The 16,603-nt window shown below is 38.1% G+C and overlaps 1 protein-coding gene and 1 long non-coding RNA gene across 3 annotated transcripts in view; one reads left to right on the plus strand and one right to left on the minus strand.

Annotated features, from left to right (window-relative positions):
- LOC132159319 (NACHT, LRR and PYD domains-containing protein 12-like) overlaps positions 1-16,603 on the plus strand; it is a 206,474-nt gene that overhangs the window by 178,649 nt on the left and 11,222 nt on the right. The gene's annotated exons all lie outside the window — the stretch shown is intronic.
- Positions 12,390-14,738, minus strand: LOC132159540 (uncharacterized). Of its 2 annotated transcripts, none has more exons than XR_009437867.1 (3): positions 14,596-14,738; positions 14,101-14,186; positions 12,390-13,227 (listed from the first exon to the last, which is right to left on the minus strand). It is a non-coding gene; the product is annotated as an uncharacterized LOC132159540 (long non-coding RNA). The 2 variants fall into 2 exon arrangements; XR_009437866.1 differs by having other exon boundaries at positions 12,390-13,218; positions 14,097-14,186; positions 14,596-14,732.

Below are 16,603 nucleotides of genomic sequence, written 5' to 3' on the forward strand. Positions count from 1 at the left end.
TTCCAGACGTCATGAATCACAGGAGATACAGGTTGAGTGCAAACATTTGTTTGAAGCACCTGAACAAGACAAGCAGATCAGGGGTGCGTTCTCCGATAACGTTGTCTCTTAGCGCTCTACGAATACTCAAAAGGTACACCTTAACTACAGGTATACCTTTGCTACGTGTGTTCTCCGAACTATACCTTAGGATGTAGCTTAAGGTAAACCTTCTTAAGTTCGACCTTAGCAGTTGCTGTCCATGGTGGAGGCGCTGAATAGGTTGATATCGACGCCTCGATGATCGATTGTGCGCTCTTTCCTTCACAGCGGTATAGGTAAAGTATTGAGAAAACAATGTTCTTTATAAAGAAGCGTTTTAGAAATAGTACAAACTGCATTTATCGGGGCTTATTGAAATACGTACATGCAGAAATAAATATGAGTATGTGTTTATAATTTAGCAAGTGTACAATCCCAAACCCTCACGGCCATAAGTGTGTTAATGTTCTCCACAACGTATGCTGATTATCCACCAGCCGTATCACATTATTGGCGTAAATCGCTCATTTGTGTAATTGGATGATTTCCTCAATAAAAGCGCAAACATGAGAGACATACCGACATTCACTATGTCGGTGAAAAAAGTCCGCAAAAAGAGATCGCCCAGCCACACTGAGGTCTTACTCAGCCCATATCCATCCCCAACAACCTCCAGAAAACTCCCCACAGCATAAAAACGAAGAGCCGCCAGCAGCTGAATTTCGGGGCTGAGGGGGTAGCTCCGTCGAGTTTGTCCTTGACAAATCTGGGCCAACAAGATGCAAGAGCTGCAGAATTTGCTCCCGTGGCAGGCAATTTTTTTTTACAATGGTCTCTTCTGACATGGTAGTCAGTGGACTAAAATGTTCTCTTATAAAGTAGTTGACATACACTAACTGGCTCCGCGGACGCCGCCGTCTTTGATTTAAAACAAGTACTCGCTGTCTCGCTGCCATAGCTATAAAGTTTGTGTAAACTCATCTTTCTTTATATAGACTCCTAAGCCTTTTCTGTCAAATGGTTCGCCAGCTGATGTGCCTTAGGATAGTAATTAAAAAAGCTAACAACCATTAGTGTATGGAAACTTTATTAATGAAAACACTTCCATACACTGGGTGTAGGCTATAACAACTTAAGTATTTTATGTGTATAATTTTAAAGTAAAGTAAAAATGTAATTTTAATTCTAAATCAGATTTTATATTAAAAGTTCATATAAAATTTTCTATGTGTAATTAAACTGCGATGTAAAAAATCTTTTTGCGTAGTGGTGGCCACTAGCGGTATGAACCGTAAGCAGCGATAAGGTATAGCTAAGAGCGCTCCAGACCAACCTTACGAACGCATGACTTACAGAAGGTATACTTAACTAAGAAGGTTTCGGAAACCACGTATTAACGATAAGGTACTTCTTAAGGTACAACTTAAGAACGACGTAGCGTTAAGGTAGTTTCGGAGAACGCACCCCAGAACTGTACTGACAAAAGGAGTTGCTGGCATCGGAAAATCAGTCTCTGTGCAGAAGTTTGTTCTGGATTGGGCCGAAGGAAAAGAAAATCAAGATATCAGCTTCATATTTCCTCTTCCATTTAGAGAGATGAACTTAAAGGAGCAAGAAAAACTAAGTTTGATGGACCTTATAACTCAGTTTTTCCCAGAGACAAAAGGACTGAACCTTACAAGAAGAAATCAGTTCAAAGTCTTGTTCATTCTTGATGGATTGGATGAATGTCGTCTTCCTGTCAACTTTAAGGATAATGAGACGTGGTCTGATGTATCATCACCAGTCTCTCTGGATGTTCTCCTGACGAACCTCATCAAGGGAAATCTGCTTCCTTCTGCTCTCATCTGGATCACCAGCAGACCAGCAGCTGCCAGTAAGATTCCTCCTGACTGTATCGACCGGCTGACAGAGATACGAGGATTCAATGATGCACAAAAGGAGGAGTACTTCAGAAAAAGATTAACAGATGAGAATCAGGCCAAAGAAATCATTGATCATGTTAAACAATCAAAGAGTCTCTTTATCATGTGCCACATCCCAGTCTTCTGCTGGATTTCAGCCACTGTTCTCCAGAACATTTTAGAGGAGAAAAGAAATAATGTTGTGAAAAACAATCAGGCTGATGATGCCTCCAAAACACTGCAGGAGTCAAATACTGAAGACACTCCTAAGACTCTGACACAAATGTACACACACTTCCTCAGATTTCAGATCCAGCAGAGCAGACGAAAGTATGATGGAGAACATACACCAGATGTTTCCTGGGATAAAGATGCCATCTTTTCACTGGGGATACTGGCATTTGATCAGCTGGAAAGAAACAATGTGATCTTCTATGACACAGATCTGGAAGCCTGTGGTATTGACGTCTATAAGGCATCAGTGTACTCCGGCATGTGTACCCAGATCTTTAAGGAGGAAACAGGGATCACTCTTGGTACCATGTACTGCTTCGTTCACTTGAGCATTCAAGAGTTTATTGCAGCCCTTTATGCACATCTGTTTCTAGACATCAACAAGAAATATGTGTTTGATCAAGACTCTACAGAACAGGAAAATAAAAGTGAAAAAATGATTGATTTGCTCAAGACTGCAGTGGACAAGGCACTAGAGAGTGATAATGGACACCTGGATCTTTTTCTTCGCTTCCTCCTTGGTTTGTCACTCCAGTCCAATCAGAGACTCTTACAGGGTCTGTTGACACAGAAAAATGGAAATGAGCAGAGCAAAAAGGAAATAGTTCAGTACATCAAGCAGAAATTAGAGTCTAATCTGTCTCCAGAGAGATCCATCAATCTGTTCTACTGTCTGAATGAACTGAACGACCAAACTCTGGTGAAAGACATTCAGACCCACCTTAGCAAAGGAAGTCTCTCATCTGCTGATCTTTCACCTGCCCAGTGGTCTGCTTTGGTCTTTGTGTTGTTGACATCAGAGGAGGAGCTGGAGGAGTTTGAGCTTCAGAAATTCAAGAAATCAGACGAGCGTCTCATTAGATTATCAGCAGTCATCAAAACCTGCAAAAGAGCTCTGTAAGTAATTTAATATATTTTGTCATGTTTTGTTCTCATCTTAAAATTGCATTAATCTACATTGATACTACGGTTGAAAGTTCAACTTTTTCACGGTTCGGTTTGTATCACGGTTTTATGGTCACTGTTTCGGCTATGTTTATGGAAAAACTATACTTTCAAACAAAAGTAACGAAAATAAGAATATTCTAACTACAATCAAGAGCACAAAAAATGCAATGGAGATATAAATAAGATTTGTATTAGATACAAAAAAAATATACAGTGATTTTCAAGGCAAGGCGAGTTTATTTATATAGCACATTTCGTACACAATGGTAATTCAAAGTGCTTTACATAAAATAAAGTAAAATAATCATGAAGAACAAAAATAAACTTTGAAAATATAAAAAAAATTGACTTATTTAAAATGATTTTAAGACAGAAATAGAAAATGATTTTACATAAAATTAATTTAATATTTAAAATACATTGCAATCAGTTCGGACATCGCACAGTGCTCATTCAATAAATGTTTATCCGTATTGCATCTGTTTTTTATTTGTTGAACCTCAATTAAATTGTTAAATCTTAACTTGATTTGGACGTTTTTTGTATTTTCTAGTTCGGGGAACAGACACAGTCTCTATAGTGTGATATCTAGGTGAAAGAGTCTCTATGTGCTGAGAATTAACTGACCTCTGTGACGGGAGGCAACTAGCAGACGGTCGGTTTAGCCAGTCTGTCTGCTTTCTGACCTGGGCCCCAGTTAGTCAAGTATAAACACTAAGACTATTTGCCATATTTCTAGAGAGAAGAGTGGTGCCACCCCAAGAGGGGTGAAGACCATCTCTTTTCAACAGGTCAGGTCTGCCCCAAAAGCTCGTCCAATTTTCTATGAAACCTATGTTATTCTGTGGGCACCACTTAGACATCCAGCCATTGAGTGATGACAATTTGCTATGCATCTCATCACCACGGTAAGCAGGGAGGGGACCAGAGCATATTACAGTGTCTGACATTGTGCTTGCAAGTTCACACACCTCTTTATCCCTCCTATTAACTTTGGGGTCAATTTGACTCCATTCAATATTTAACGTCTGTAAATACATTCTTAAAAAAATGTTTTTTCTTCAGATTTAATGAATTTTCCTAATTTAATGGGGACAACTCTGTAAACATAAAATTAACCTGCTGATATTTTTTCAATGTCCTGTACACATTTTGTAGCATCGGTGTTCCTTGGGGTCAATTTGACCCCAGGATCTTTTAGCTGTATAAAACATAAGAAATATAAAAATTTCACACACATTTGTTTTGGTTGTTTTATTGAGGTCACTATAACATGTTATAATTATATAATGTTCGTTATAATTTTACATATTCAATATTTTATTAAAAAAACTTAACCTAACTCTAACCTAACATAACCGTATCTGAAGTAGTTCACATGACATGGGACATAATTCTCATGAGAACTTTGATGTTTCCCGTGCCGTAGGGGAGGGTAAAGCATCATTTTTGCGAGAACTTTTATATTTCCTGTGCCGTGGGGAGGGGAAACCTAATTCACAAAGGGGAGGAGCGGAGAGGAGGGGAGAATGTGTCTGAGATCAATGATAATATTGAGGACCCTGATTATGAGGCATCCTGCTCAGATGAGAATGAGACTCCTAATGTTGACCCTCCTGTTGTCTCTCAACCACCCACAAACCCATTACCTTCCAAAAATGGAAAGTTATCATGGTCCCGCTCACCACCTGAACAACAGGGTAGACTTAGTGCTGCTAATGTCATCAAAATGGTTCCAGGGCCCATTAGATATACTGTCAGCCATCTCCAAGATATAAAATCAGCATTTCATCTTTTCATCACACCATCAATTGAAAAGAATGTACTTGAAATGACAAACTTGAAACCCTACATTGGGTTGCTCATTTTGGCAGGAGTCTACAAGGCAAAAGGAGAAGCAACAGCAAGCCTTTGGAATGCTGACACTGGAAGGGCAAAATGCAATATCTTGTAGCTTTTGGTCTCTCAACGAGGTTGCTGAGATCATCCTTCAATCCAGAACTCCCTCCATGAGGAAACTGTTCACCTTGAGGTGAAATCCTTTCACCTCCTGATGTGAAGACTGCCAGCATGACCCAGTTATTTGCCCAGTTGGGACAGTTCTGGAGTTCCTGCAGGCCCGGTGCATTGAGGCTGAGGCCTCCGGCCAGAAGAAGTGGTTGATCAGGATGCTATCCTAAAACCTCGAGTCCTCTGATCTCCCCACACCATTGAAAGTCAAGACTCACTTTGACCGAAGTAGGGCAGCCTCCAAGGCCTTCTTGTCAGGTGTGTCTATACAGGACATCTGCAATGCAGCTGGACAGCCCACGCCCCTCACATTCATCAGATTTTATGGTTTAGATCTGCGAGCCACTCACGGCTCTTCTTTCTCTTGCCTTAATTGTGCTCCTTGTATACACACTAGGCAGGGACTTCTAAGTCTGGCGGCATGGACATTCTCGTTCCCATAGCTTTTTGGATGCAGTTCAAGTTCCTGAAGGGGAACGTCCCAGGTTACGTATGTAACCATGGTTATCCGAAGGGAACGAGACGCTGTGTCTCAAAGCCATACTTCCGGTATCCCTGCCAGAGTTCGCTTCATTCCTAGAAGCTGACGCTCATTCCACCTCACGTGCTTTTATAGCTTCCTGGTCGCTACATCACCCGCTTATGAAATCACGCCCATTCATGAGACTGATTTCACATATTATTCAGAGTTGGTCACGCTGAAGGGTGTTACTATAGCATTTTGGACGCAGCGTCTCATTCCCTTCGGGGAACCATGGTTACATACGTAACCTAGGACGTTTTTCTTGGGGTCAAATTGACCCCACACATTACGTATGTTGCAACCCTTGATAACAAAAAGGACTGTTATGTGTTCCTTACTGATGTTTTGATTGTGATGATGTTCTAAATCCTTCTAAATGTTTGAAATTGTGTTTGTTTTTCCCGGGGTTAAATTGACCCCAAACATAACTCGTGTTACTATCCTTGATAAAATAAATAGTTTTTTCTTTTCAAATGTTATAGATTACAAAAATCTATACTTAGAAATATTATAAAACAAATAAAACACCAAATATATATATACACTTTTCAAATTTTAGGTCAATCAGTGAGATTTTATGGTGATTTGTAAATGTTTCCATAGTCGTGCAATGGGTATTCTGGATTTATAAGGGGTGGGGAGGGGGGTGGTGGGTGGATGTCAACTTAAAAGGCTATTTAAGTAGTCAACAAAGACATAAATTACCTGAGACACAAACCTTTGTAAAAAAAAAAAAAATCATATTCTTGAGGTTTAAATTACTGGGGTAAAAATGACCCCAGTGGGTAACAGATGTTATCCAATTTGAGGGTAACAGGAGGGTTTTAATGTTATTTTTTGTGATCTCCAACTGGCGAAATCGAACATCGTTAGTGCCGGCATGAATAACAATCTTACTGTATTTACGTTTAGCCCTAGCCAACACTTTTAAATTTGCCAAGATGTCAGGCGCTCTGGCTCCCGGTAAACATTTGACGCTGGTGGCTGGTGTCTCTATATTCACGTTCCGTACAGTAGAATCAGCAATAACAAGAGCACTTTCTTCAGGTTTCTCAGTGGGTGCATTACTGAGTGGGGAGAACCCGTTTAATGTTTTGATCGGAACAGAAGAGCGTTGTTTTGACCCACGACTACGCTGCCTCACTGTCACCCAGTTGCCTGCTGCAGGGGCTCTGTTTCCGGAACCGAACAATGAACAGGAATCCCAGAGCTAGACGCATCCAAAGCCATATCTAGAGCCCTAACATTCTTACTGTCCTCAATTAAAGTTTGGATGCGTGTAGTGTTGCACGGTGCACCGATACTTCAAACGTATCGCGATTCTCGGAAATTAAAAATGTCATGATTCCTAAGTTTATTAGTATCGATACCTCAAAAAATGACTGCGTTCCAGATTTGTAAGAGACGTATTTCATGTTGGTGTGTGCAACGCACGCTTCCAGTGCCTCCCTATGGACGTCTGTGTTTTTTCTCCTCACGCAAGCGGCAAAAAAGCACTACAGCGAGATGGCTGCATTAGTGGCTTTACTAAACTGATTTGGCTTTACTAAAATGTGTGCATAATCACATTAAATAGTTTAAATAAGTTGTTCAGATGAACAAAGCACAAGGTTTTTATTGCATAATTGGACAGCACCTATAACTGCGCTTTGTATCTGCTGATTGCTGATCGAGATTTACATGCTTGGCTCACTGACCCTGTATACTCATTCATTTCGTTCATAAACGAGATGTATCAGTTCATTCAACTCATTCACGAATGAGAAGATCTCTCGATCTCGTTCAGTGAAGGCGCATGGGTTCACTACATTCAACACATCACATGCTCCGTCACATCTTGAGTAACTCTTTGACAGGATGAAACAGTTCACAGAGCTATTCACGAGCTGCGCAAGCGCTGCTAATAACGCCGCGCTTGCCCGCTGCTGTGGAGAGAGGAACTTCAGTGAACGAGAAATATGAGTCAACAATATGAGAACAATTCGTTCACCTAAAAGATTCGTTCACGGACGAACGATCACTAGTGCAATTTCATATTGCCTGTATTAAATATTTGGAATACGATATATATTTTCATATTTTATTAGGTTCTTTGATAAATTTACAATACAAAGGTCTAAGTAGCAACATATATTCCATGATGTCCCCGATGCGTGGGTCGCGGTGGGTAAATAAATAGTATTTTTTTTATTTGCGGGCCGGGCCAAATAATTTCATAAAAGCGAGACCCGCGTGTTGGAAAAAAACCAGACCAGCACATCACTAGGCTGCATGTGCGAGCACAAGTGATACTGTGGCCGCCAGTCCACGACTGGTAGAAAAAGATGACGCTCACTAAAGATGACGCTCATTAAAGATCACTGGCTGAGTTTTCTCCTCTGAAAGAAAAGGTTGCACAACTGACAGAATAAGTTACAATATCTGAGATATTGCTGCTAAATTTTATTTGCTTTTTTTTTTTTTACTTGAATGCCATTGCTTAAATTGATTATTATTTATCTTTTGACATTTAATCTTCTGAGTTCAGAAACATTGTATAAAATAATCGCTGTTCATATTTTTATTCAAAGTTCAGAATCAAGATACATTTATTACTCTTATGTTTCTTATGATAACTGAGATAATGCTTGTAGTATGTTCGTGGGACGAAAGGAAGAGGACAAAGGGGTCGGCTGGACTGCTGACGAATTTATTAAACGAAAATAACTAAAAGTTCACAAACACCCAATGGTGACTTTTACTCTGACACGTTCGCACAACACTTTCGGTTTACTCCTTCCGGTTTCTGTTTCCGGCTCGGGTCAGCAATCCGTCTCTCTCTCGCTTACTTCCGTCTCTCCTGGCGTTTTATACTCTCTCCACGCCAATTACTGGAACAAGAAACAGGTGATGATCATTTTTGCCCAAACCACTCACTTACCGCTCGTCTCCTGATTCTCTCTCCCGCTGCAGACTTCGCTAAACCACGCCCCCCTGCCACAATGCTGCTAAATTTATACTTACTTTACCTTGAATGTCATTGCTCTAATTTAGTTTTTATATTTTGATATTTCATATTTTGTTCAAATGTTTAATATATCTGCTGTTCATTTGTTCATTTATTAATGTGTTATATGATTAGAATGTTGTCCCAGTTTTAAAATTAAAGCACAGCAATGATATTTGAGAGTGTATTTTCCCTTTTCATGAAAAGTGTTTAAAAAAGTATCGAAATCACAGTTCTTGACTAGGTATCGGTATCAAAACAATAATTTTGGTATTGTGACAACACTAGATGCGTGTCTCTAATTCTGAAATCTTCTGTGTCAGCCTAACTATTTCCCAGCAATTATCACATGTGAATCCCACATGACAGACAGAGATAGATAAACTGTACTGTACATGTAACAAGAGGTGCAAATAACAATAGCAGGAGAAGCCATTACTCACCGTGCTTGATGATATATCCTTACCACAGTTGTTTGATGAACTTGTGAAAAACTGGAGCGAGAGAGAGGAAAGGAGAAAAGAAAATAGCGATAGGTTCAAATGAAAACGCTAATGACAAGCTAACGAGTGCTAATGCAATGCAGGTGTACTGCACTCACGGATATAAAATAAAAGTGAACGATCAAAATTAATCTGATAAGATTGATCGATACTATCAGAAATATGGTGTGAATTAAGTAATATTTTATCACTTTAAAAAACAGAGAGTGATAGTAAGATTCTAGATTAAAAAAACAGCTACACGGAGCTACGATTGGCTACAGCAAGGCCAGCAGGAAGTAGAGAAAACACTGCCCAACAGCTACACCCGCAGTCAGGGACTTCTCCTTTGCTGAGATAATTCATCCACCTCACAGTTGTGGCATAACTAGATGCTGATTAGACAGTGTGGTTATTGCATGATACAATTCCGGCAATTGTTCCCGGGTTGCTAGATTTTGCCCCTTTCCCACTGTCAGTGATCACGCGGAATATGTGCGTGCATTCACACACAACCCGTAAAGGTCCCATAAAATCATGTGACATCAGGATGTGACGTGTAATGTATGAGTTGAAAACGCTAGGCACGTTAACTTTCACTTAAGATGGTGAACAATCTCAGCTTCAGCACAGAAAGTGAGGAACTAACTGATCTCTGCTTCATTACAATTTGCTAATTTTTTTTTTTTTTTTGGTCGCGAACGTTGATCTGCCTTCAAAACACCTGGTAAAAGAGTCACCCTTTACAGCATTAGTTCTGGCTTTTGTTCACACAGAGCTCGTTCTGGGACTGAACCTAGTAATGTTACCAGGTCCCCAACCCTGGATCAATCCCGGGATGTGTTTACTTTCACACAGAAGGGGAACCGGCAATTTACTGTGTCCAACGTTCAGAGTGAAAGGGGCTTTAGGCTGACCACAATAAAAGGCCACTCTGAAATGTGCAGTTTTACTGTGTTGATTATTCAGGGGTGGGGGAGTGCAGTATGGGGGGTGTCCGAAAACCAGTCAGTATCTGGTGTGACCACCATTTGCCTCACGCAGTGCTACACATCTCATTCTGATAACTTTCTGCAATCCCGTCATCTTTATTTTACTAACTTACTGCATGCAGAAGGTGACCCAGCTGACCTCATCAGAAAAAAAAAACTCAACACTATATGCAGTTCAATTTCTTAAACTACTGTTTTAAAGATATACTCTTGCATAACCTCAATGCATAAAATATTAACCTCCACATCTCAACCTCAAGAAACTCATCAAGATTGAGCAGCACTTTTAAATATATAACTCATTGCCATTAATGATATAAGCCTATTATTAATTTACATATTTTATTAAGTTTTATTCAAGCATGCTAGTTTGTTTTATGTATGAAATTTGAATCAATACAATTCTAATATACAGTATATGCAGTGTATTTTCTGTTAATCTAAAAATAATTTGTATAAATTTATTTTTTTGTATTTAACAAATGTATTTCATGTATCGAACCTTGTGATTTGATTTATTTCTCTTTTAGGCTAAATGATTGTAGCTTAACTGACAAAAGCTGTCCAGATCTGGCTGCAGTCCTTGGATCAGATACCAATCTGAAAGAGCTGAACATGAACAATAATAATCTGCAGGATTTAGGAGTGAAGCTGCTCTGCACTGGACTTAAGGATATAAATTGCAAACTAGAGATACTGAGGTAAGTTTTGTGACAATTATTAGTGTTTTGTTAAAATTTAGATCCATCTGTTAACATGGACCTAGATAATTTGCCACAGAATTGAGGACAGAACTACTTCAGCTCAGTGAAATTTGCAGGCTTTAATTCCAGCATGAACTCTTACTTCCAGTGTCCTCATTTATCAACAGTGCATATGCACAGATGTGTGTGTAATGCGTGCGTAAGAACAGTCTCATGCAAAGTGTGGGATCTACTAACTTGTACTTAAACATAGGAATGTGTGTAAATATAAGCAGAACTAAATATGTATATATTAATACTAAATATTAATACTAAATATGTGTAAATATGAGCATGCTTAAGCAGAGAATCTAGAGCTAGAATGGCAATACTACAAAAAGAAAATGTCAGCTAAAACATACTGGTAAATATTCAGATTATAACTGAAGTGTTTTCTCTTTATGCAGTCTCAAGAACAACTGTATCACAGAAGGAGGTTGTCATGTTCTGGCTGCAGCTCTAAATTCAAACCCTTCAAATCTGACAGAGCTGGATCTGAGCAGGAATCAAATAGGAGACTCTGGAGTGACAGAAATCTCCAGTCTGCTGATAAATTCACAGACACTACAGATACTCAGGTCTGAATTTGGTTAATCTAAACATGAATCAATGTAAACCCAGCTAACACAGTTACGTCGTCACGACCAGACCATATTCGTCGCAGAGACGTCCCAAATAATGTTCCAGCGACGTAACTTTGTGATTCTCATATCCGTCGTGGCGACGTTATAGTGGAACGTCGCTGGAACGTGATGAGTACGTCCTAACGACCAAACTGGCACGTTATGAGAACGTTACTATAAAGTACCATATTGGTCGCAGCGACATACCAAATAACGTTCCAGTCCGTCGTGGGGACGTTATAGTGGAACGTCGCTGGGACGTTATGAGTATGTCCTAACGACCAAACTGGCACGTTATGAGGACGTGACATTACCGGATCATATTGGTCGCAGCAACGTATTTTCACCTCACCATTACCTTGAAATACATAAAGAACTAATAAACTCAATCCATCTCTGGTGCAAAAAATAAACCTTATGAAATCGAATTGTAATTAATTATAGGGGATGCATAGTAAATACATCAATTACATACATGAAATGCAAACCAATACAAAAACATTACAATCTAATATAAAAAAACACACTGCATTCATTCACAAGTCAACATTTATTCAGCACTACGTTCTACAAATACTAAGCCAAAACATTTTGAACATTGCACCTGTTCTTTAACCATGCAAAGTGTTTCTAAGTCATGAGCACAGAAAACACATCAATTCACAGATTACACAATATAAACAATAGAAAATGCTTGTCTTATTAAGGATGGGGATAGTTAATGACGTTATCAGTGAAAATGATATATAATTATCAGTACACTTATTGATACAACTCTACATAATTTGGTGCAACAAAAAATACATGATAAATAGATATGAAACAATTCAGCAGATACTGCAGTGAGCGTCGTATATGAGGCTCCTGGTATAAATGTCTGGTGGTGATGTGCTTTAATTACACGGCATGCAGGAAAAAATATAGGCTAATTCATGCGCACGATTTTCTATTTCATTCCCTCGATTTGCTAAATCATGTACACTATTTATACATCAAGAGAACGAATTAGTAAATTGTGCATACGATTAAGCAAATCAATGAAATGTAAAAGTAATCATGCACGTTTTAGTACATCGAGGGAATGAATTAGTAAATCATGGACATTATTTTTTTTCTTTTTCTTGCATGTCATGATCAGGGCTCTGTGCTCACTATCAGAGGATAAACCTAAACAATATAGCAATTACCAAAGAACCATAATTTTTGAGCTTCTCAGAAGAAAAACATTCATAAAGCGTAAAGATATGAAAAATGAACAATATAGAGATTTCTAGCATCTCTCCTGTATTATTTGTCCCACCCGAAAAAACAAAGTTTTTAAGAAAATGAGCGTATTGACTTTCTCAGAAGAATCTGTGATCTCTGATTACTGACTGTGGAGAAGACTCTTTCAGACAGTGCTGAGGAGGCAGAGTTAGCTGCCGGACAGCCGATAGAGAAGAGCAAGAGTGTGTTTCTTACCCTAGCAGCAGAAAACAGGCTCTTCTGAGGGAAGGACACGAGGTTCGATGCAGTGTTTTGCTGTAATAACAATGCTTCTTCTCAGCACCTGATGTTCTTCAGAAAAGAGTTCCTCTAGTGTAGAGTCAGACACTCAGATTTCTTGCAAACTAGAATCTTTTAATAACATTTAGCGTATTATTGTAGTCATGTTCATTGTTTTTATTATAACACATGGAAAGTTTATGAGAAAATTGTTAAATGTGTTCTTCCTCCTCTTCTTCATCCTGGGCCTGCACTGTCAACATCCTTCTCTGGCAGCTGAAAGGAAGAATCATCTTGTTAATGTTGCTTATGTATGTTCACAACCAGTCAAAATCTGGAATCTTTTCTTTATGGTTTTCAAGACAAGTCTCTTCTGCTCACCAAGGCTAAATTAATCAAAATTACAAAAAAAAATATTGTAAAAAGAAATAACAGTTTTCATACTCTTTTTCGAATATACTTTAAAATTTATTTATTGAAATAATTATGAGGCAAAGCTGAATTTTTCAGTAACTTTATTCAAAAGGGTAAAAACTTTTTGATCAAAGTGTACATCTGCTCATGACGTACATGATGTTAATCACATCTGCAGTTAGCTTACTACGGTCGTTAGTTCCCCTGAACTCTATTGGTAACGATGGAACTTGTGACCAATATTTTGTTTTGGGAAACGCTCCCCATAATAGAAATGATGGGGAAGAAAACTTAGCATTTCTGGAGAGTCAAATTTTTTCTTCATGATTATTTAATAAACACAAAGTTCAAAACATTGAAAAAAAAAAAAGGTAATCTTTTCTACCACTGGTATTCAATTTTATGCATTCTTGCTATTAGCCCCCCCCCCCCCCCCAAAAAAAATAAATAAATGTAACTGTAGTTTAGACAAAAATTTTGGGCAGCACAACTGTTTTCAACACTGATAATAATCAGAAAAATTTATTGAGCAGTAAATCATCATATTAGAATGATTTCTGAAGATCATGTGACACTGAAGGCTGGAGTAATTAATGCTGAAAATATAGCTGTGCATTATAGAAATAAACTATACTTTTAAAATATATTTAAAACGTTTGACCATTGTGTACATTGCTACATTTAAATGAAAACTCAACTTGTAATAAACAATGCACACATTCTCAAAGAACTTACATTCTGGTGATTACTTCCTTCCCTCACTGCTGTCAGTTCCCTTCAGTCGTTCCCAGACCTCCTTGTTTTTAATCTTTCCCTCAAATCTACAGAAACAAATAATTTTATAGACAATTTGGATGTCACGAATTGCAATAGTTATATAACTATAATCACAATACTCAATTATATATATAATTATAAATATATATTAAATCGGCACACAAGTATCGGGATAGTATTGAATTGGCAGATTAGCATATCATTCCAGCTCTAGTTACTATAGTCAAAACAATGAAACTCTCTTCAAGAGCGCACAATAACTAAGATTTAAAACTGTTAAAAGAAAATGCTCAAAATATTGCACACATATAATACACAACATCAATATCTCTTCCCTTGGCATTTTGAACATTTCTATGAGTAATGCTACACGCTGTGACTCTGTGTTGCTTCAAGTGCATCATTCTGCGCACTGGTTGTGTATAAGCACTGTGCACTGTATAAGAGCCATACCCTTTCGTATTATAATACATTAGCACAATGAAAGATTATTAAGTCTTTCTTGTTCTGTCCCATCTACCACATGTTGCTGCCTTCATTACTGTGCTATACATTTAAAAGAAATGTATTTTACACACACACACACACACACATATATAAATATATATATATATATATATATATATATATATATATATATATATATATACATATACATATACATAAATAAACACACACACACACACACACACACACTTTTGCACATCCTGTCATACCAGTGACTGGATGTTGCTGCAATAGACTCATTTTGCAGCATTAAGGTTAACGATTAATCGATTAATTGATCGTTAATTTAAACGATGAAAATTGACATCCCTACAATGAAGTATAGAAATTCTACATTGATTTAAAAAAAAAAAATGCAAAAAACGACACTGATATCGGATCGGAATTACTGTCTCTTCTCATAGTGACAGCCAATCACATTAGTTTTCTGGTATTGCATGCACTCGATTGGCTTGCGTCTGCGCTAGGGTATTTGCATAAGACGTTCTGACTGGAGGACGGCTGCATTGGTGCTTGAAAAGTTTTCAACTTCTGCCACGACCAACGGTCCCAGAATTAATTTCACCATGCTTGACGTCACTCCATTTAAAAGTAAACGAGAGGCGTTGACTCCCCGTGTGAATGGGGCGTTATATGTCTGGATACCGCTGCACAAATCTTTCACCCATGAGAAATGTATATCCAGCACGGCCTTACATCCAGAACAGCAGAAAGGTCAGGATGACCTGAAACACATAACCAACTGAAATCAATTTAAATGTATTTAGTCTTGCCTGAGTGATGCTGAAACAACCAGGTTTAGTTTTTTTACCCAGGATAAACTGCTTCCTGTGGAACAGTCTCCATGATGAATGATCTCTTGATCCTGGATCCTTGCTGCCATCCACTCTGAGATGATTTACATGAAATGTGGTTGTGTATAAGGGTAATAAATCAATGTTACTAGAATACTGATAGCAGCACTAATGATCCTGTAGCTTATATAAATGTTTTCAGTACCAAACAAGTCAGGAACCAAATTACTGCCAGTTCTTGAAACCCATCTCTACTTAACTCTAATAGTTGTCTTGTTGCTGCTGCCCAAACTGTCTCTTCACCTGATGATAAATATATGTGTTCATTTTAAAGCAATAAGTAATACATTTAAATTACTAGGTGGTAACAAATATATTTCCCCATAAGGAACTCACTGAATCATTGACTCAACTGGTGGCAGCCAGGCCCTAAAAAAGTGAACAATTTGTTTACTTTTTGTGAAACGAAAGTATCAGATCAATTTGAGAATTAAACTAGCATTAAAAAGCGTGCATGTGAAAAACACCATCAACACCAATAATGAACAGATGACAGAATTTACAAGCCTGCCACTTGAGGGAGAAAAGGGGAAATTATTAATCCCACATACACTGAAAATGGTTCGGCAGCCTCGGTCTAATTAACGTTAAACTTCATACAGCGGTTTATATTCAAGTTCACAGCATGGCTAGCATGAGCATCATCAAGAGCGAGCAGCAGACATTCAAACAAACTAATTAACGTTACTGCGTTAAAAAAATATATATAATTAGAAAGTGAATACTGTATAGTTTTTATCATGTTAAATTTCAAATAATTTAAAACAGGTAAGGTTATATTAGATTTTAACAGTTAACGTTACCTTAGACCACCTCTGAGACTGATTTTGAGCTAATTAACGAAACAGAGCATTTATTTATTAAATTGAATAAGAAAACCTACAAAAATACAAAACACTACTCCTCTTTGATGGCATTTAACGTTATATCAGTTAAAATCTATGAATAAAAGTAGATTTATAGCGCTTACCTTTCCTCCGTGTCCGTCCGCTGGAAGTTGACCGTTACAAAATGACGGGCACGCGCACGTCGCGCACTTCATTTAGAAAGTGACGTGCGCTGCTAGTTTAAGGTTTAAATGTTCATTTTTCCTGTACTCT

This window comes from Carassius carassius, chromosome 16, assembly GCF_963082965.1.
Source record: "Carassius carassius chromosome 16, fCarCar2.1, whole genome shotgun sequence".
NCBI classification, from domain to species: Eukaryota; Metazoa; Chordata; class Actinopteri; order Cypriniformes; family Cyprinidae; genus Carassius; species Carassius carassius.